The sequence below is a fragment of the Myotis brandtii genome, unplaced genomic scaffold (assembly GCF_000412655.1).
Source record: "Myotis brandtii unplaced genomic scaffold, ASM41265v1 scaffold196, whole genome shotgun sequence".
NCBI lineage: Eukaryota > Metazoa > Chordata > Mammalia > Chiroptera > Vespertilionidae > Myotis > Myotis brandtii.
In genome coordinates, this window is record NW_005357311.1 from 1740593 (window position 1) to 1761044 (window position 20452).

Sequence of the window (20452 nt, forward strand, 5' to 3'; positions counted from 1 at the left end):
ATAGGCTAAACATATCATTGTCATATACAGACGTATTTTTTAATAATGTTATTTAATGGACTGTAATAGAACAGTAATAATTAATATTTATTACGCACATATATGCCAGACATTTAATCAAGTACATGACATATGTAATCTCAATGAACCTTAACATGAATTCTATGAGATAAGAAGTATCGTCATTCCTCCAACACAAGTATTTAATGGGTGACCCTAGGAAAACCATTTCATCACTTGGGCCTCAGATTTCTAAGATTCCTTTGAGTAGTAACATCTTGTAATGCTAACCTAGAATAAGGATATTTAAAACTGCTCAGATATTAACCTCTTTCTAAATCAAGATTTCTCATATTTATGTGCTTTTTCCTGATGTAAAGATTCAGAATTCTAAATTTGGGAATTGGGACAAAAATAAAACTGGTACCCATACCAAGTGTGTGAATGTTTAAAATAGAGTGTTGCCCCTTGGAAAAAAACAATCAAACATATTTGTTTGTTATCTTTAGGAATTAGAAATTGAGTATCTTAAGCTTACAATGAATCATACATTGTGAGACAAAGAAATGTGAGAACTAGTTTAAGAAACAATTTCAATTGTAAGCTTCTGAACCACCTTGACTGAATCTTAAGGATAAAGATATTGAAATAAGCTCATCTCCTAAGTATCCTTAAGGCAGGACAAGTCAGGCAAAGACTGGACTTGGACTCTGTCTGGCAGGGTGGAAGTGGGGGTTCATGCCATGGAAGGTCTTCAGGGAGCATCTTGCTTCTTAGAAGATTATTTGAGACCCAGCTCAACCTCAACACCTTCTATGTGAACCACTCAAATAATAGGGCTCCAGAAAAAAATAGGAAGGATAGGAAGAATCTCTCATTTAATACATTTATTTTCCTTTTGAGGGGTACCTGGTGTTAATAACTTTTAAACTGAATATAACATGTGAGTGTACAAGAAAAAAATTAAATGGGGTCTTTGTAATATATTAGAGATATTCAAAAGCAATTCTACTATACCTGGTTATACACATTTTGTTCACATATATATCTTTTGTAAAGCATTTCTCTAAAAGTTTCATTACTATTATCTACATTAGGAGTCCCCTTGTTGATGGTGTTTTTTAACTTCCAGACTTGACTTAGTTTATAGATAACCAATCCAAACTGGAATCATATACTTCCTATAACATTTATAATTCGTATGGTCTCAATTAGTCGTACTATAGCTTTGGCTTGTTATAGAGTTTAAACCTTCCTATTTTAAACAACTGGAGTGGTTTTAAACTATAGCTTAATAAAATTTATCTTGAAATCATATTTTCTCATTCATAATGGGCATGTATAAAAAATAAGCTGCTCTTCCCTCTCTGTTATTCAGCACTAACTCTGCTTCTGATTAGTACATGGATAGCTAGAGTGCCAAGAGAGAGAAAAAAAAACACAATGAAATGAAGAAAAGGAGGATGTGAATCTACTTGGAAACTAACTTCTGTGGGTAAGAACACAATGTATAAAAGGATCTCAAAGAAGTTTATTGCTTTATATAACCACTCTATAAAAATATTTCAAATATTATCAATAGCAGCATCCTGCCTCCGCCTGGAACTGTCACACATCCCACTTGCAATATGCCAGAGGGCTCTTCCAGTAATGCTATTACCAGGAATGAGATCAGGAAACCTGCCAAGCCATGCCAAATCTGCCTTGGATCAAGTTGAGTGGCAGTAACTCCTTATGATATGGACAAGACAGGGACAGGCTGCAACTTTCTTAATTGGATTAAACCGAAAGGGGAAAAGGGTGTTTATCTTCTCTACCTTGCTTGTCTAAGCTACTCAAGCTGTCACTGTCATCAGTACTCAAGCTCTTTCTCCAGCCTCACACAGTCAGCAGCGATTCACTGCTTGTGTGTATTGGTGCCACGTTCTTGCTTAGAAGTATTTTTCAGAGAACTCTTAGCAGTGTCAGAGGTTTGCCAACTGCTAAATGCTTATATCCAGCTTCTCATTACACTCAGCTATAAGGCACAAACGAGGAATGGCTCATTTGCTCTCATAATTATTTTAAGGATCTATTCTCACACTCCTGCCACAAACTTCTTTACCAGCTAACAAAGTCTTTAGGTTTTCATTCTTACACATTAATTGTTATATCTGTATCACATATGGCAAGGTATAGGTTCACTCAGAATTTTCTCTCACACTTTCCCCTCCAGAATGTGTTCCATACCTCTACATGAAACTATTAAACTAATAAATATTAAACATTAATGAAGAAAATTAAAGGTCTACATAAATTAACAGATTTACCATGTCCATGGATTAAAAGACTCAATCTTTTCAGGGATCCATTATAATTAGAACCTTCTTTTCTTGCAAAGATACCATCAGGTACTTAAAAAGGAAAGCATATCCTTCACATAGATATTTAACAAAGGTTTGTATACAGGCTATATTAAGAGTTCGATAATAAGATAAACAACTTAATAAAAATAGGGCAAAACTTAACATATACTTCATAAACACAAGTAAGCGCATGGAAAGATGCTCAACATCATTAGTCTTCAGGAAAGTTTCAATTAAAATCACAATGAGATACGGCTCATATCCTTTAGAATGGTTGGAATTAAAAATATCAACAAGGAGGTAGAGGGTCAAGATGTTCATGTAGGAAGATCCTGAGCTCATTTCCTCTCCAAAACACACCAAAACTAAAACTAAATATGGAGCAACCATCATTGAGAATGACCTGAAGACTAGCTGAACAAATTTTCAAGAGCTAAGGATATTTTTAATCCCAACCATTCTAAAGGAGTGACAAAACTGTGGTCTATTCAGGACTCATACCGCCATTGTGGTGATTCACAAGTGGGGGGATATCGAAACAGTGGTGGCTCCCCTGAGGAGCCAGAAGTCTGAGCCCCACACCAGACTCCCAGTTGGGAGGATCTGCACAAGGAAGAGGAACCTCCATAACATCTGTCTTCGAAAACCCATGTCCCAGATAGCCTTTGAAAGGCTATAGGAAACTGAGACTACTCTTACAGAGTTCAAACACAAACTCACTTACTCTGAGTTCCAGCACAAAGGCAGCTGTTTGAAAAGTGCCTGGATCATATATGAAAAACTTTAGGGCAAGTGCCAGAGAATCAGGGATCAGTAGGAACTTTGGGGAACAGACACTCTGGTGGGTGCCATTATTTCACTCTCCTATTTAACTAAAGAAAATAATGTGAGTAATATTAATTATATTTCCATGGTAATGTCCATGGAGAAAAACAAATTTATACAAAAATAAAAGCCACAGAAACTAGTAACTTTAGACCTATTTAAAATATTATATGTAACCACATTTGATAATTTCCAATTATGCTACCTGTTGGAGAATAAGAATTGGTATTTTGTAATCTCAAAACCTGATCATTGAAACTAAAAACCTGCCACCATGTCATAATTGGTAAAGATGTAAATAATGTATATGAGACATTATTGTCAAAGGTCAGTCTTTTTATATACATATGCATGTGGGTGTGTATAAAATGTTTCTCCAGCCTAACCAAACATAAAGTATGATGGTGGAAAAATCACTTAACAGGCCCTATTTGCATACTACATATTGCATATCTATTGAACTTTATATGAAGTCAATAAAACTTGAAGAAACAGATTCTTCATTTTCTAACTACAAAACTGTGATGGCCCTGGCTGGGTGGCTCAGTTGGTTGGAGCATCCTTCATATACCACAAGATCATGGGTTCGATCCCTGATCAGGGCACATACAAGAAACAACCGATGAATGCATAAGTGGGTCAAACAACAAATCCATGTCTCTGTCTCTGTCTCCCTTCCTACCTCCCCCTTTTCCTTTCTCTCTAAAAAATAAAAAAAATCAATTAAAAAACATTTTTTTAAAAAACGTAAAACAAATGACAAACAAAACAAAGAAAAACTCATAGACACAGACAACAGTATGGCAAATATACAGTGACGAAAAAGATTTGACTTTGGGTGGTAAACACACAATGCAACATACAATGATATATCATAGAACTGTACGCTTGAAACAAAAATATGTTTTAAATGTCCAGTCTGGTGCTGTTTTTGGTGTATGTACAGTTTGCTCATCGGTCCTTCTCTTGTGTCTGATTTTTACTAGGCATCAGAGAATGCTTCTAGCCATACCATTGGTTCACCATCCTGTTCCCCTCAGGGTGGATTTGAATTTCTGCCTCAGATCTCCTGAATAAAGGAAGACACATCTCACCCCGTTCTTTTGTGTAATAATAAGCTCCACTGCTTACTGTTTTTATGTTTTTAAAGTATATTTCTTCTGATTTTGCCTATAAAATTGCTTAGAAGAATAAAGAAAAATCTTTGCAGCCTTGGCCTGATAATCTTGCTTTGCTTGCTTATGCAGTATTCCCAGAGTGGTGGAACCTGTCACTCACCAGTAAATGTCTCCTGCTGTCATAAGCACTCAGGTTTCACATCTCACTCTATGAAACAGGAGTTTATCACCTTATACATCACTTCCACTCACGGGATTATCATTTACACCACTGATCTGTTTGGAAATTAGTGTAGCTCTTCAGAACCACAGGTAGGAATTTTTCTCAACACGGAAAGGAGATTCAAAATATGAGAAGAGGATAAAAACCTTTTGCTGAGACATTAACTTTGTATTATTATAAGCCTCACAGAAAACATTTCTTTTTTAAATACTAAATATGAGATGTAGTAAGAAAAGATTGGACACAAGAGTGAAAATTTATAAATATTTCCAAGGAACATATATGAAAATCCACATCTCTAAAACTTTTCCAACTTAGGTTTACTTAAATATTTTCCTGTGTTCTGTTAGTACCTCTCTGCATTTTAGGTCATTCGTAGATATCAAATCATATAGGAGAGAGTTTTTAACCGGTCTGACTTTACGGAGAATAAAATAACTCCTCTGATTAAATCAGTGTGACACTGAATGTGTGTCCTGGCATGATATAGAGTTTCTTTGTCTTAAGGAATTTAAAATCAGATACTTTGGCAAGGTCCAATTCATGTTTTCAAGAAAATGTGTCCCCTACTTATGTGTTTTCATTAATATGTTAGAGATGAGCATAAAGATAAAAATATTTTCTTATTCTTAGTAAAAAATAACTTTCTTCCCCAAAGTGTCTTCATAGAAAGTAACATTATTAAGAAGTTTTTCAAAGCAACAGAAGCCTGTGAGAAAAGAAAGAGATATAAAAGGAAAGGAAAGGTACTGTTTGGTGTTGGAGAGGAAAGCACACTTCTCCATTGTGAAGGGATATTTGTCTTTGAGTGGCAATGCTCCTTAAGCTTTTAAAACATGCAGCTATTAATGTTGACTCACCATTTCCACTTTAGGAAATTTTTCCTAAGGAAGTAATTTAAAATATGCATAGGATTTCGTTAGCAGGCGTTCAATTTTTGAAAGTCCAACATAATTTGGATTTTGAATAAATATTGAACAAATGATGCTGCAATATAATCTATCATCATTTAAGTAATATAAATTATGTAGTGACAGTGAAAGGTAGTCACAAAGTATTAACTGAAATGGAATATTATAAATTGTATATACAGTATGATATTATTGTTTCTATTATATATGCATAGAAAGGCTATATACAAAAATGTTAACAATTATCTCTGTGTCATGGTTTGTCATCATCATCACTATCTTCATCATCATGCTTCCAATTTCTTTCTAAAGGAACATGTGTTTCTATCTCTAACACCGACCTCTCACCCTGAACTCCAGATTCAATATTCACATGTCTATTTGACATCTCAACTTGAAAATCTATTATTCTTTTATTCATCCATTCACTAATTCATTGACTCATTCACTCATTCATTAACAAAATATAAAGAAAGAGCCTACATTATGTGTAAGGCACTATTCAAGGTATTGAAGATTAAGCAATAAATTAAATAAATATCTCTGCTGTGATGGAGCATACCTTCTAGTGGAGATCTACCTCAACCTCACCACAGCAATTCGAGATGTCATGATCTCCCCGCTCACTCCCACAGTCTATCCACTCTCCCTCTCTTTTTCCCTCCCCTTCTTTCCCTCCCTTCCTACCTTTTTCCCTCCCTGTGTCTTCTCTCTGAAACATATCATCAGGTTTTAAAAAACTGTGAGTAAAGGGTGTTAAGTGCCCACATATTCTAAAGAGAGGTACCAGGTCACTGAGATAAAACTTGACAAGAAGTGGCACAGAAATTATAAGAAAAAAAACCATTTTAAACCATTTGATGAAATGGTATCAAACCTTCCAAATATCTTAATGCCTTTAAAATACAATCTCCCTTAAGACATGCATAAATATTCTTTCCACTAAAAGTACACCATTAACATTTCATGCAAAATCCTTGTAAATCAGGAGTACTATTAGAAACCTTTTTTTTTCCAGAATCTGTAACACCATTTTGACACATAATACACAAATTGCCTGCAAAATAATTTCTAATTTGAAGCTTCATTCTAATTAGCACCAGCCCAGAAGTACAATGATTCTTTATAAAACTATTGAGAAGTAAATTACATTATTGTGAATCATACAAGCACTGTACAGCATAGTGATAATGTCTCATATATCAGAAATGACAGCCCATTTTCCATCCACTATAATAAAAAAAGTAAGGGTGATATAAAGTCATTGCATTTTCTAGGTTAATGTCACATTCTAGAGCCAACCTGTCTCCTACTTTGTCAATTTTTCACAAATGAAACAAATAAGGCTGTCACTGGCTCATGCAGATAACAGCTTTTATGCTGGTTATACATTTCATCATTGATGTATTAGACAGTTCACCCCCCAAGAAAAAAAAGATTTTTATTATCACTGCTTATTGGGTTCCTCTCAATTGTTTTCCACAAGAATTGTCTCTGCTATCAGGAAATGACTGCATAGAGCATTGCCTCAAAGACTTTCAATAATAGTCTTTGTACAAGCAAAGATAATAATAAACCTACCTCATAAGCTGTGGAGAGTTTTAGATGAGGCAATGCAAAACACTTAGCACAGTGTCTGGTACATAGTAAGTGCTCAGTAAATACTGTTAATTATTAATAGCACTTACTGGTAAACTGGGGAGTAGCAAGAATCAAAACCCAGGAAAAGGTAGATAAATCAAAGAACAGGGCCTGTCCTGCTGATAAGATTTTTTATCTAGGCATTTAAATGGGTAAAATGAATAAAAAAGAATTGTATAAAAATGAAAACTGGCCCTAACCGGTTTGGCTGGGTGGATGGAGCATCAGCCTGCGGACTGCAGGGTCCCAGGTTCGATTCCGGACAAGGGCATGTACCTGAGTTGCGGGCACATCCCCAGTAGGGGGTGTGCAGGAGGCAGCTGGTCGATGTTTCTCTCTCATTGATGTTTCTAACTCTCTATCCCTCTCCCTTCCTCTCTGTAAAAAATCAATAAAATATATATTAAAAAAATGAAAACTGAATTATCAATTGCTTGATACCTTTGACAGAGCTTGCGGTTCTGAAAACTGAGGACATCATTGTCAGAGAAGCATCTGGGAGATGCAATATAGTGGGAGCTTCATTCTGGATATTGAAGATTTGCAAGAAGAAAAGCTCATAGGTTACTATCCCCCATAGTTCCACAAAACACTGCCTGAGTAAATATCCTTTTCAGCTAACCACTATCAAATTGCAGATAGCAACCAGTTATTAAATATCAATTATTCAACTTGTGAAGGTGTTTTTCTGTCTCAGTGGATCTGGAGTACTACATAAATACAGGAGCCCTCATTGCTTTCCTTTAAAGAGATAAGCATTGCACAGGAGGCTTAGTATAACAAAAACCAGAAAAACTGTGATTTTATTTATTTATTTTTAGGAAAAATGCACTTGCACTTGCTAACCAAACATTTTTTTAACAGAAAGACCACCACTAGAGGATGCTCATTTAAGAGCCATAATGTAAGAGCCAGCACTTTTCTCTGGTTGAATTATTGCCACTAACCCAACCCAAGAGAAAGGTACTATGAGGGCCAACAGCCAGTCTCCAATGGGGTCTCAGCAAGTATAGCCATAAAAAGCGATCCAGGGCATAAAAATACATTTCTGCATCTTCCACTATTTGCTAAACTTAATTTTAGCAAATTCTGCAAAGCGTTTGAGTACAATAAGTACTAGGAACAAAATTATCTCATTTAATTTTTTCAATGGCTTCATTTTAAAAAGTCTCACTTTTACAGAGGGGGAAACAGAAGTTGTAACTAAGAGACATGGACTTCAATGCTAATTCAAGAACTCTTTACCTCTTCATTGTGCTTCTTGCTTAGGTCTTGATTTTTTTTATCTACACCAAGGACATTGTGGCACCTACGCATCACCTAATAAGTTTTTAGAGTAAGGGTACCAGATAATATGACATAAAATACTGTCATCATAAGAATCCACGGTAACTTTGCGAAAACCCAGATTCCAGGGCCTCATCCAAGATCTACTGCATCATGGTGTCTAGGGTTGAGGGCCCGGGAAATGATCTATTAAGTTAATAGGATACTTCTAAGGTTCAAACTGCTTTGTGACTATTTAACTAGATTAAAGTTTTTATGTAGAAATTGACCAGTATGTTCTATAATTTATATCGAATGGTAAAAAACCTAGAAAATCTGAAAGCATTTTGAAAACAGAAGAACAAAGTTGAAGGACTTCGGCTATTTGACTTCCAGAATTATTATAAAGCTAGAGTATATAGACAGTGTGTTATTGGCACAAAGACTGACAAATACCCTAACGGAACTAGGGCGTGGGGAGCCCAGAAATAGACTCACTTGTATACTGTCACTTGATATTCAAAAATAAATTAAAATTATGAAAACAATCCAGAGGGGAAAGGATTTTTTTCCAACAAAGTATGCTAAAACAACTGGATATCAATATGAAAAAATATAGTGACCTTCAAACCCCTACCTTCCACCATATACAAAAATTAATCTGAGATAGACTATAGGCCTAAACCTAAAAGCTAAATATATAAAGCTTGTAGAAGATAGAATTCCTTCATGTCATGGTGAAGTATGATAGCAATCATCTCAGGTAGAAACTATAGTTTAACTTTAACTCTGCTGTTTGGCTTCTGTACCTATTTGCTTTGTTTAACAATAGAAAGGTTATTTTGATTTTCTGAATTGTATAAATCATCCCATTTGATTGAATACTGTGATGTGAATATCCCACTGATTGTGATCTTACTGGTTATCGAAGCACATTCTTCTGTACCTGGGAAACAGGACAGCACAATTCCTGGCAACTCAGTGGTCTCAAGACCCGAGGGCTCTAGATAATGTGTTCCTGTCAACCCAGCGGTCCCAGATAATGTGTTTCTGTCAACTCAGTGATCCTGGAGACCCCAAACTGTAATTAACATGCTTAATTCTGCTTCTGTAAACTGCTTTTTGCGAACCAGGTGCCTCATTCCAAACCCTGGGATGTAATCAATACCTTTGTGATTTTTTCCTATATAAACCTGGAGTTGCGACCATCTTAGGACTATGAGACTTGGGAAAGCAAAATGGCCCCTCATAGTCCCGGATTGCAATAAATGTGACTCTTTAATTCGACTTCTTGAGGCGTCCTTCTGTGATTCGCGGGGTACAACAATGGAAGTTGGTAAATTCTGTCAGTCAGAAAAATAAAAAGATAAACTTCATTAAAATTAAAATACTTTGCTCTTCCAAAGATATCATTCAGAAGATATTTGCAAAACATATATCTCATAAACAACTGTTATCCAGAAAATATGAAGAACTCCTATAATTTAATAATTTAAAAAAATACTGTATGAGCAAAAGACTGAAATAGACACTGTTCAAAATACGATATGTGAATGGCCAATAAGTCACATGAAGAAGCACTGAAAACATTAGTGTCCAGGAAAATGCAAAGTAAAACCATAATAAAATATTGGAGGAAAAACAGATTAACCCAATAGCTATTGTAATCAAGATTTTTATGCCCACATTGGACGGATCTGAAAATCAGCACATTTTACTGATGGTATTTAAATAAAGATTATTACAGTTTATATATTTCATATACTCTCATAGACAACTTATAAAAATAACTATTCCAAGAAATTAGAGGATGTAATACCCTAGACAAAAAGTATACTCAAAACTGCATATTGCTCAGAAAAGCCATTCTTAAAATACAGAAAACAAAATATATACATGATTACTATCATTAGAGTCATTAGAACTCTCACAAATATTATAATTCTCCTCTTTTGGGAAACAGAATGATTACAATGTCTTTTCCTGCTTGAAATAAAGCATAGCCAAGTTGCTTGCTTTGGCCAATGAAATATGAGCTGGAATGATATGTCACCTCCACAAGGAAGCCTTAAAAATCGGTAAGTGTGCACTATATTCTTTTTTTCTTCTACCATGACAACACATGAGGTTAAGGATGATGTCAGTTACAATAATCAGAGTCCTGGCATGAGAATGACATTGAGTAGAGTCCCTTCTGACCTATGCTAAACACATTGTGTAGGCCAGAAATAAATCATGTCGTTTTAAGCCACAAAGGCAACATAACCTAGCCCATCTTTTTGGTCACAGTCACAGAGTAAAATCTCTCATGCCATTCCTTAAAATAGATATGGACAATTTAAGTTTTTAACTGAAAAGTATTTTACAAAAATGTATTTAAAATAGTATTCATTTCAAAACCAACACACAAAGAACATTCAAGTTTCTCCATGTATGTAATCCTCTAATGACTAAAGAGTATATAGGTCAGGGGGTCCTGGCCAGGTGGCACAGTTGGTTGGAGCATCGTCCAGTACACCAAAAGGTTGTGGGTTCGATTCCTGGTCAGGGCACATACGTAAGTTGCAGGTTTGGTCCCCAGTTTGGGCGTGTGCAGAAGGCAACCAATGAATGTTTGTCTCTCACATGGATGTTGCACTCTCTCTCTTGCTCCCTCTCTCTAAAATCAACAAATATGTCATTGGGTGAGGATTTTAAAAAGAGGAGTATAGGTCAAGGATTTCATAAACAACACCATAAAGAAAAACTCAGTGTTCAGAGTTGTCTGATATCTAAAATTGTGCACAAGGAAGAAAGTAGAAATTAGCCTCATTAGCAACAGAAAGCAATGGCCTGGCCGCAAGACCTTAGAGAAGGGTGAACACTTCAGGCTACAATCAGTAACTAGTGGCAGCAAAAGGAGCTATGATGGAAGCTTGGTCAAATAAAGAGCAAAAGACAAATTGCTCTTTATTTGACAGTAGTCCTCAGGACTACTCTGAAGAATTAAAAGGAAGCAATGGGATTGCAAAATTATCAGGGAAAACACAATCAATTTAGGGGATAGATTATGCAAAGATTTTTTTGTAAATAAATGGTTATAAAAACACTTGAAAATCATAGGCTCCATTTTCAACAGAAGAGTTAATTCTAAAATTATAAATCTACTTATCTCACTGGCCTGGAAGGTTCATAGCAGCCCAGTTTTCTCATTTTTCTTCTCCAAGGAGTCTTTGAAACTTTGATTAGATTTCACAAAAACTCCTGTCAACTTTCTTTTTTTAAATTTGTTGTTTTGAAAGAGAGAGGAAGAGAGAGAGAGAGAGAGAGAGAGAGAGAGAGAAATATCGATTTGTTGTTCCACTTATTTATGCACTCATTGGTTGATTTTTGTATGTGCCCTAACCGGGGATCAAATTGGGATAAAAATCTAACCAACTGAACTACCAGACCAGGGCCTCCCCTCAACTTCCTTAAATTTATCTGTATCAACCTTCAGCAGGCTTTCCCAGAATCTTGGAGGTGCTGACATACAAAGTTTGCATAATGATAAAAATAATTTAAAGTACTGGGTCATTTTTTAAAACTCCCATTAAGTAGTCTGTGAAACCACATGTCAAACACTTGACACAGCATCTGGCACATGGTAGACACTCCCTCCCCCCATCCATAGTTCACAAAATGGGCGTCACCCTAAGTCATCATTTCATATTTCAGACATTGGTACAATGGCAATTAGCCATCGACATAAATAAGAAAAATTTAAGAAGCAGTAAGTAGAACAGCCTCTAAAACCATCTTCTTTTCGGGTGACAGAACATACTTCTCCCCCCCACACACACAAGAGGAAAAGGAAAAAGTGGTTTCTCAGAGTCATGTTTTCCTCAGCCGCAATTTTCTACTTTACCCTAAAATGTACTATATCTTCTTTCAAGCTTGTCTGAGGCCAAATCTCCTGGCCTTTTAATCCTTAAAAGCATACAATATGCCAATTATAGTTTGTTGTTCTTCAGTACTATTTATATTGAAAATCTCATATAAAATATGAAATATGCTAAGGTTACCCACAGAATATAGGTCTGTTTTGCTTGTATTTTACAGGTCCTACCTTTTCAGCCTACAAACATTTTCTACAAAAAAGCAGTAAAGAGAACCAAAGTTTTACTGCTCCAAAATATGCCTTCTAGGATATGGATTTTAATCAGGTTGTTAAGAAACAAAAGACAGAAAGAACCTTTGACCCTCCCCTTTGCTGCCTAAAGAAATTCAGATAGAGAAACCGGCTTCAGGAAGGGAATCTTGACATATTCACCTTAGCATATTCATCTTAGCCTATTTGAATTAAGTGTGGCAAACAGGAAGAATCTAAGCAAAAATCTGTTCACTAGATTCCTCTCTTTGTCTCATTGTTCCTGGATTGCCCAACAAGAATTTGTTTACCACATTTTGTCTTCCTGTGAATTACCTGCTTCGTTTTGAAATCCCAGACCCCTTCTCTTTTTACCAAAATGGCAAATAAACCTCCACTACACAATGTGTCTTCAGATGTAATCTCTTATGACATCTCTAAATATAAATATGTAATAAACTTGGACGTTTTTTCCTGTTAATCTGTCTCTGCTAACTTTAATTATTATCCCAGCTAGAATTTAGAAGGTGGGAGGAAAACTATTTTTGTCCACTATCATGGTTTTATCTCCTATAGTAACAAACATCAGGATAATTTTTTTAAGTGAAAATTAGTTCCAGAATTCAGTTCCCATGAGCTAGTAGTTTCTCTCACAGATGACAGATTCTTAGTTGACATTTTTCTCTAAAGAGTAAGTTTTGAATCAGCAGTAATTTTTATAAAAAGAAATTGACTAAGACTGTGCCATCTACCAAAACATCTATTTATTTAATTCAGCAAATATTTACTGCATGAGTAATTTACTTCCTGATGGAGAAAGAACAGACTTTCAAATAGAAGACATTCTGGATTCAAATTCTGATTGCAGTAATACTGGCTGAGTGAGCTACAGACAAACACTACACATGCATAATCCTCAGTTTTCTCATCTTAAAAATTAAAGTATTAATATCTAATAATATCTGGTAATCTGATTATCAATGTTATTATTGATGATTTACAAGAAGTTTGCCTTTGTAAGGTTGTAAAATTAAAAATGGAACTTCCATTTGACCCAGTAATCCCACTTCTAGGAATATATCCCAAGAAATCAGAAAACACAGATCAGAAAGGATATATGCACCCCTATCTATGTTCATAGCAGCACAATTTACAATAGCTAAGATTTGGAAATAGCCTAAGTGTCCATCAGCAGACAAGTGGATTAAAAAACTGTGGTACATCTACACAATGGAATACTACGCTGCTGTAAAAAGGAAGGAACTCCTACCATTCGCAACGGCATGGATGGACCTGGAGAGCATTATACTAAGCAAAATAAGTCAGTCAGAGAAAGATAAATATTACATGATCTCACTCATTTGTGGAATATAATGAACAACATAAACTGACGAACAAAAATAGATCCAGAGACAGAGAAGCATTGATCACACCGTCAAACCTTAAAGCAGCGGTTCTCAACCTGTGGGTCGCAACCCCTTTGGCGGTCAAACAACCCTTTCACAGGGGTCGCCTAAGACCATCCTGCATATCAGATATTTACATTACGATTCATAACAGTAGCAACATTACAGTTATGAAGTAGCAACGAAAATAATTTTATGGTTGGGTCACAACATGAGGAACTGTATTTAAAGGGCCAGAAGGTTGAGAACCACTGATCTAGATGGATGACTAAAATAGGTTTAGTCTCAACCTCTCACTGATTAGCCAATGAAAAGGGTAGCGGTCGTACACCAATTACCATGTTTCTCTTTTATTAGTGTAGATAGATAACATTTTACTGAGAATTTAGTAAGGACCTAAACCCTACATGTTCCTTGGCAGAAAATACAGCCTTACATGTTTTAATGAAACTGCCACCAAGCTAAAGCTCAGTGAAGGGTGATTCCCATTAGAGGTCATATTAAAAACATCAACATTTTAAATATAAAATTGTATATTATCTCTAATATATGTTGATAACTGGATTTTATGCAGATGTCACAATTTATGTTGGCCAGCCAATAAACGCTGACATTTAATCTCTAGATTTTAATCATTTGTAACTACAGTGAAGAAAACAAATTATAGTTGTAGATAAAATTTTCATGAAGCTTTTTAGAGAAAGGTATAAATTGGAAACATCTCATAAGTCACAGATGACTATAGCCAAATTTGTAGAATAATCTTGGTCCAGAATTCATATTCCATACTTCTTCATTACTCTAGCAAAAAATAAGATTAAATGTATTGCTCTTTAATCAAAACCAAATTTGTTTAGACTCTAAAATGAACTAATACTGTTTTCCCAAATTAGTTTTTTCCCATTCTATCTAGGCTTCAAATCAATCCTATTAGTTTTTAACATATATCAAATGTTACACATTTATCATGTTACCATGATAAGACCATAGTAGAAAAGGCAGCTTCAGAGGTAAACAAGAATCAGACACTGGGCTGCCTACCTTTCAGGTCATACTGAGGAATCAGGACAATATTCTTTGGGCAGTAAAAGAGCAAGGGAGTTAAGCAGGGCAGTTACAGGATCACATTTCTATCTTTGAAGAAATCCCATTTCTGTGGTATGAAACATGGATTTGAAAAGGTTACACTAAATGCAGTGAGACAGGTTAGGATTTTTTAGTAAAGTACATGTAAGAAGCTATAAAGAAGACTGGGCTGGTGGAGTCACTTTGAAAATGAGTGAACAGAATGGAGAGAGGGTCAGTGGTGGGGGAAGGGTGCAAATGGAAGGATTCAGAGCAAGTGAGAGCCTAAGATTGGGATGTTGTGACACCACCCACCCATCACTGGATTCTGAGCAAGCAACCCAATCCCACTCCCCGCCTGCTCAGCCTAAAGACCCTAATGGGAGTGAAGTTCCTGGACCTTCCCTGGAAAAGATATATCCAGTAGAGATTAATTTACTGCAGTTACTTAATTAAAATGTGCAAGATAAAAAGTTCCAATTGACCAAACAAGAACACATACAGTTTGAATATTCGATTTTCCGAAAGTATGTGGAAGGACATGATATGAATAGTAAGTAGTCTACTCAGGCCTAAATTGCCTTTTAAACAGTTCTGAATAGGCAATATCTGATTTGTCCAAAGAAGTCACCAAATTAACTTTCAAATTTCACATGACCTATTACAAAAAATTCCTGAGGTACTAGAGGTTATTGTATCTAGAGGTAGAATTATAATAACCTAGATGCCTACTAGGCAATTCTCTCTTGGGAGAGTATAAAATATCATTATGGTGAAGGAGAGCTGAACTTTGGGAGGGATTTGGAATCTCTAGCCTATGCAATCCATATGACTTCCCTCAACTTAGACTAGCAGTCACACAATGTTAACTATCATGGAAGAGAAGGAGAAACAATGAATGGACATAGGAACATAGCATCAGTAAAGGACAGCTTCAAGATGGTTAAACTATTTCAGTAGGAACCACAAACAACACCAACTCCGATTTCCCAGTGCCTTAATGTTTTTTAATTTTCCAGTACAGCTGGTACCATATATTGGATTTCACTTAGGCCATAAATGTACACCTAATCTTTCCCAAATATAATCACGTGGTTATTCTAAGCTCCATATCCAGACTGGTCATAACACTCCTATATCTTTATATATACACAGTGGGCTTCCACCTGTTCTGAATAGTTCACAGGGAAAGTCTACCTATATGAGGTCTTATATTAGCTTTCAGCTCAACAGATACAACAGTGTCCTGGGAAATATCTCAGCTTAACCCCATGCACCCTCAACAAAACTAGCAAATTTCACAAACTGGTCTCTGAACTTCTTACCTTACAACTAATCCTTGGTCAGACACTTCAAGCAAACAGACATGTCATCAAAGATACCAGACTTGTCCTGACCGGTTTGGATCAGTGGATAGAGCGTAGGCCTGCGGACTGAAGGGTTCCAGGTTCGATTCTGGTCAAGGGCATGTACCTTGGTTGCGGGCACATCCCCAGTAGGGGGCGTGCAGGAGGCAGCTAATCTATGTTTCTCTCTCATCGATGTTTCTGCCTCTATCCCTCCTCTCCCTTCCTCTCTCCCTTCTCTGTAAAAAATCAATAAAATATATTTTTTTTAAAAAAAGATACCAGACTTTAATATCCACAGGTCCATGAGCTCATCTACTACTCCACAACCTCACTCATCTAGTAACATGCAGTCTCCCGTTCCTAACTAGTATAACATTCAGAATATTTCAACAGGGCCTTGAAAAATACATGAAATTAAACCTGAATCCCCATTTTTTTAAAAAAAAAACTTGAAAATTGCATCTCCTTCAACTTAAAACCTCTAGAAGTTACTCTCTATTAAAAGTCAGATATTAAACAGATATACATCTACTATTTCCATAGCAGCCAGTCTCTGACCATTGAAGAGGTGAAGTCCGTCCCATGGACAACCTTCTGTCTACATTTCAGCTAATACAACCACAGCAGATAAGCAGGTCATACAGAATCAGCCCCCTCTCTTCATATTAAAAAGCTCTGGATCATCTGCCACCGCCTCCAGAAATATGCCATCTCGTTAGGCACCAACTCCGCAATTTCTCCTAAAGACGTGGTCACTCAATCTGATGCAATATGTACTTTTAAAATTGTATTTTCTTCAAATAAATACCTTGCAGTTACACTAGGGGTGCTGTCCCCAACACTGAACATAAATCTTCTAGATCGATATGATTACTATGTAAAAACAGGCTATTCAGGCTATTCTCATAGGCCTGCTTTGCACATAAATCAAGTGAGTAAGAAAGTGATAATGCTGCCTCCACCAACTTATATTAGTCCCATAAGAGTCCAGGATGGAATGACTTCAAGGAACTCAAGATTCAAAAGAAAAAGACAGAGAGACTAGTATCTGAGGTCAGAGATATGGAGAAAAATCTAACTCAAAGGCATCTGACAAAATAAAATTCTATATTCCAAAATCCTTCAGTTCCTATGGCTGGATGTGGTAGGTGTATAGTTTAACTTTTTATGAAACTGCCTATTTTCCAAAGTGTTTGTATCATTCTACATTCCTGCCATTAGAATAGCAGAGTTCCAATTGCTCTATATACTTGCCAATGTTTGGTCTGGTCAGCCTTTTTAATTTTAGTTATTCTAACAGGTGTAAAGTTGGCATCTAGAGAAAAAAGAGAAGCATGCTTTGTCTGTACAATACATGCAATAAAACACCCAAAGCTTTGCACACATCTCTATAGTCTGCTTGAAGTGATGATTCCTTTTCATTGGTAGTATTTGCTTCAATTCCTTTATGTGTAGTGTAATAGTCTTAACTGATTTTCTTTTTTCATTTTTAGTGATTAAACAAGATCATGTTGCTTTTTAAAGCCTTACCTGAGCAAAGCAATGTCTTAACAAAAAGCAACATTAAGGAAATGGAGTTTTGCACAAAGTAACTGGCTTCTACTTATGCTGAACTTTTCCTTAAATTATGTCAAAGATCTGTGAATACCTACAGATGCTGCACAGGAAAATACAAAAAATATTATAATTATCCTTCCAGGTCATACTTTTTACTGAGTTTTGCAGTGGGTAATAAAACACAGTGGTTTATCTTCCATGGGGAATCTTAAAACTTGAAAAAGACACAAGGTTAAATAAACTTCCTTCATCTGACCAGTGACAAATTTTCCACAAGAGATGACTGGAAAGTAGTAATTCAAAACCAGCAACAACAACAGTACCTACAGCTCCTCGTTTTTGAAAGAAACATAAATGCTTTACTATTTGGATAATCTAGTATTTCTAAACCTGACTTAATGATAATATCATATATATTTTTATAAAATAGAGCTCATTATAACTGCAAAAAAAACTGAAAAAGAAACATAAGCAGATTTGAACACTAAAGGAATTTCAAGCATTCTTTTATTTTGGAGATTTTTTTTTATAAGAAAAACAAATATTTACCTGATGAGAAATTTACATGTAAATTGACATAAATAATTGACCAAAGAGGCATAGAGGCATGGAACAGACTGACATAACTCAATGTGGGGTTGGGGGGATGAGAAGATAAACCAAAGAACTTATATACTTACTAGAGGCCCGGTGCACAAAATTCATGCAGGGGGCGGGGGGTGGGGGAAGGGTCCTTCAGTCCGGCCAGCACCCTCTCGCAATCCGGGACCATTGGCTGCTAACCACTCGCCTGCCTGCCTGATTGCCCCTTACTGCTCACCTGCCTGCCTGATCACCCCTAACCACTCTGCCTGCCTGCCTGATTGCCCCTAACCACTCTGCCTGCCTGTCTCATCACCCCTAACCACTCACCTGCCTGCCTGATCACCCCATCCACTCTGCCTGCTTGCCTGATGACCCCTGCCTGCGTGACTCCCCTAACTGCTCGCCTGCCAGCCTGATCGCCCCTAACTGCTTGCCTGCCTGCCTGATTGCCCCTAACTGCCTCTGCCTTGGCCCCTGTCACTGTGACTTTGTCCAGAAGGACGTCTGAAATGATGTCTGGAAGGTCGTTCGGCTGTCCAGTCTAACATTACAATTTTATTATTATAGATATGCATAGCCCATGGACATGGACAATAGAGTAGTGAAGACCTGGAGAGGGGTGGGGAGAGTCTGGGAGGAAAGGGGTAAAAGGGGGTGGAGGGGATGGGAGATGCCTGTAATACTATCAATAATAAAAAATATATTGAGAAAAAAAAAGTAAGTAAATGTGTGCACAAAAAACAGATACAGGAATTTATGTAACAGTACTTAGAATGGGGCTGAAGGAAGAGCTGGAATGTAGCCAGAGGCAAGAGACAATGATGCTATCACCCACTGCAAAGCTTGCCAGGGACACTGAAGAATAAACAGGATTATTACAGATGACCAAGGTGACTGTCCAAACCTTGACTTGAGGCTTTGCACTTTAAGTGTGAAGAAATATGACATATCCTAGGCAAGTAGATAATAGATCTAAGACCTTGTGTTTGATAAATTTTATTTTGCACAAAAGCTTTGTTTACAGCTTTGCCTATGGTTCTATGTGACTATCAATAAATCATCTTACTTTATTTTATTAATAAAACTGAATTCAAATATCTTGAGTTGATGGTTTTGCAATTTATCTTAGCAACCTATCTTAGTAACAGATTTCAATTTTTTAGTTACATTTTTTTATAAAAATTAAAAAGTTATAGTCTAAGAACTAAAAAAAAGAACAAATATGAATCTAGATGAAGCAGTAGAAGTATCATTGGAGAGGTGAGAATAGATATCAGAGATATTTAGAAGTTTAAAATCAGCTATATTTGTTTGTTAAGTAACTATTGGATCATAGCAGAGAATTGAGAAAAAGCAGGAGTCACTACTGATTTTTCATTGTGTCATTTTCACCAACCAAATTTGGAGATGTTAGTTGCTGATAATAAAGTAATAGTGTCAAGTAGCATCACTTATCTGAGCTCTAAGCATCTCAAATCGTTTATTTTAGAAAAAGTAAAACTGTTCTCTTATTCACCAATGTATTTCCACATCTAAGAGTAAAATCTTACAAGGAGGGAAAGGCAACCTCCTCCAAAGGTACATGTGCCTATGACTATTTATGTCACAACTAACTAATGATTTCAGCATCTATAAAACATGACTTGAATTTTGGCTACAAAATTATACCATCTGATCTTTTAGATTTTAATTGATTTTAAAGTAACTGTCAAATGATCTCTACAAGGCCGATGTGGTGGTTTATGAATAGGGCATTGTTTTCCTTAGATCAGACCCATGTGTGTGTCTTTAGATCTGTGATGTAGTATCTTTGTCAGTTCCTTCTTTATATCAGAACAAGAGCAATCAGCATAATCCTTTGTCAGATGCTTCTAAGGACCTCTGGGATTTAAAGAAAATAATTTAGTGTTACTGGCATATTAATTGCCAAGATAGCAGTATAAAATTTGGAAAGCTTCGTTTAAAGAAATCATTTCAAAAAGCCCCTTATTCCAGATTAAGCTCAAAGGCAATTTTTAATAAACACTTGGCTGTTTATTAATAATAAAAATAA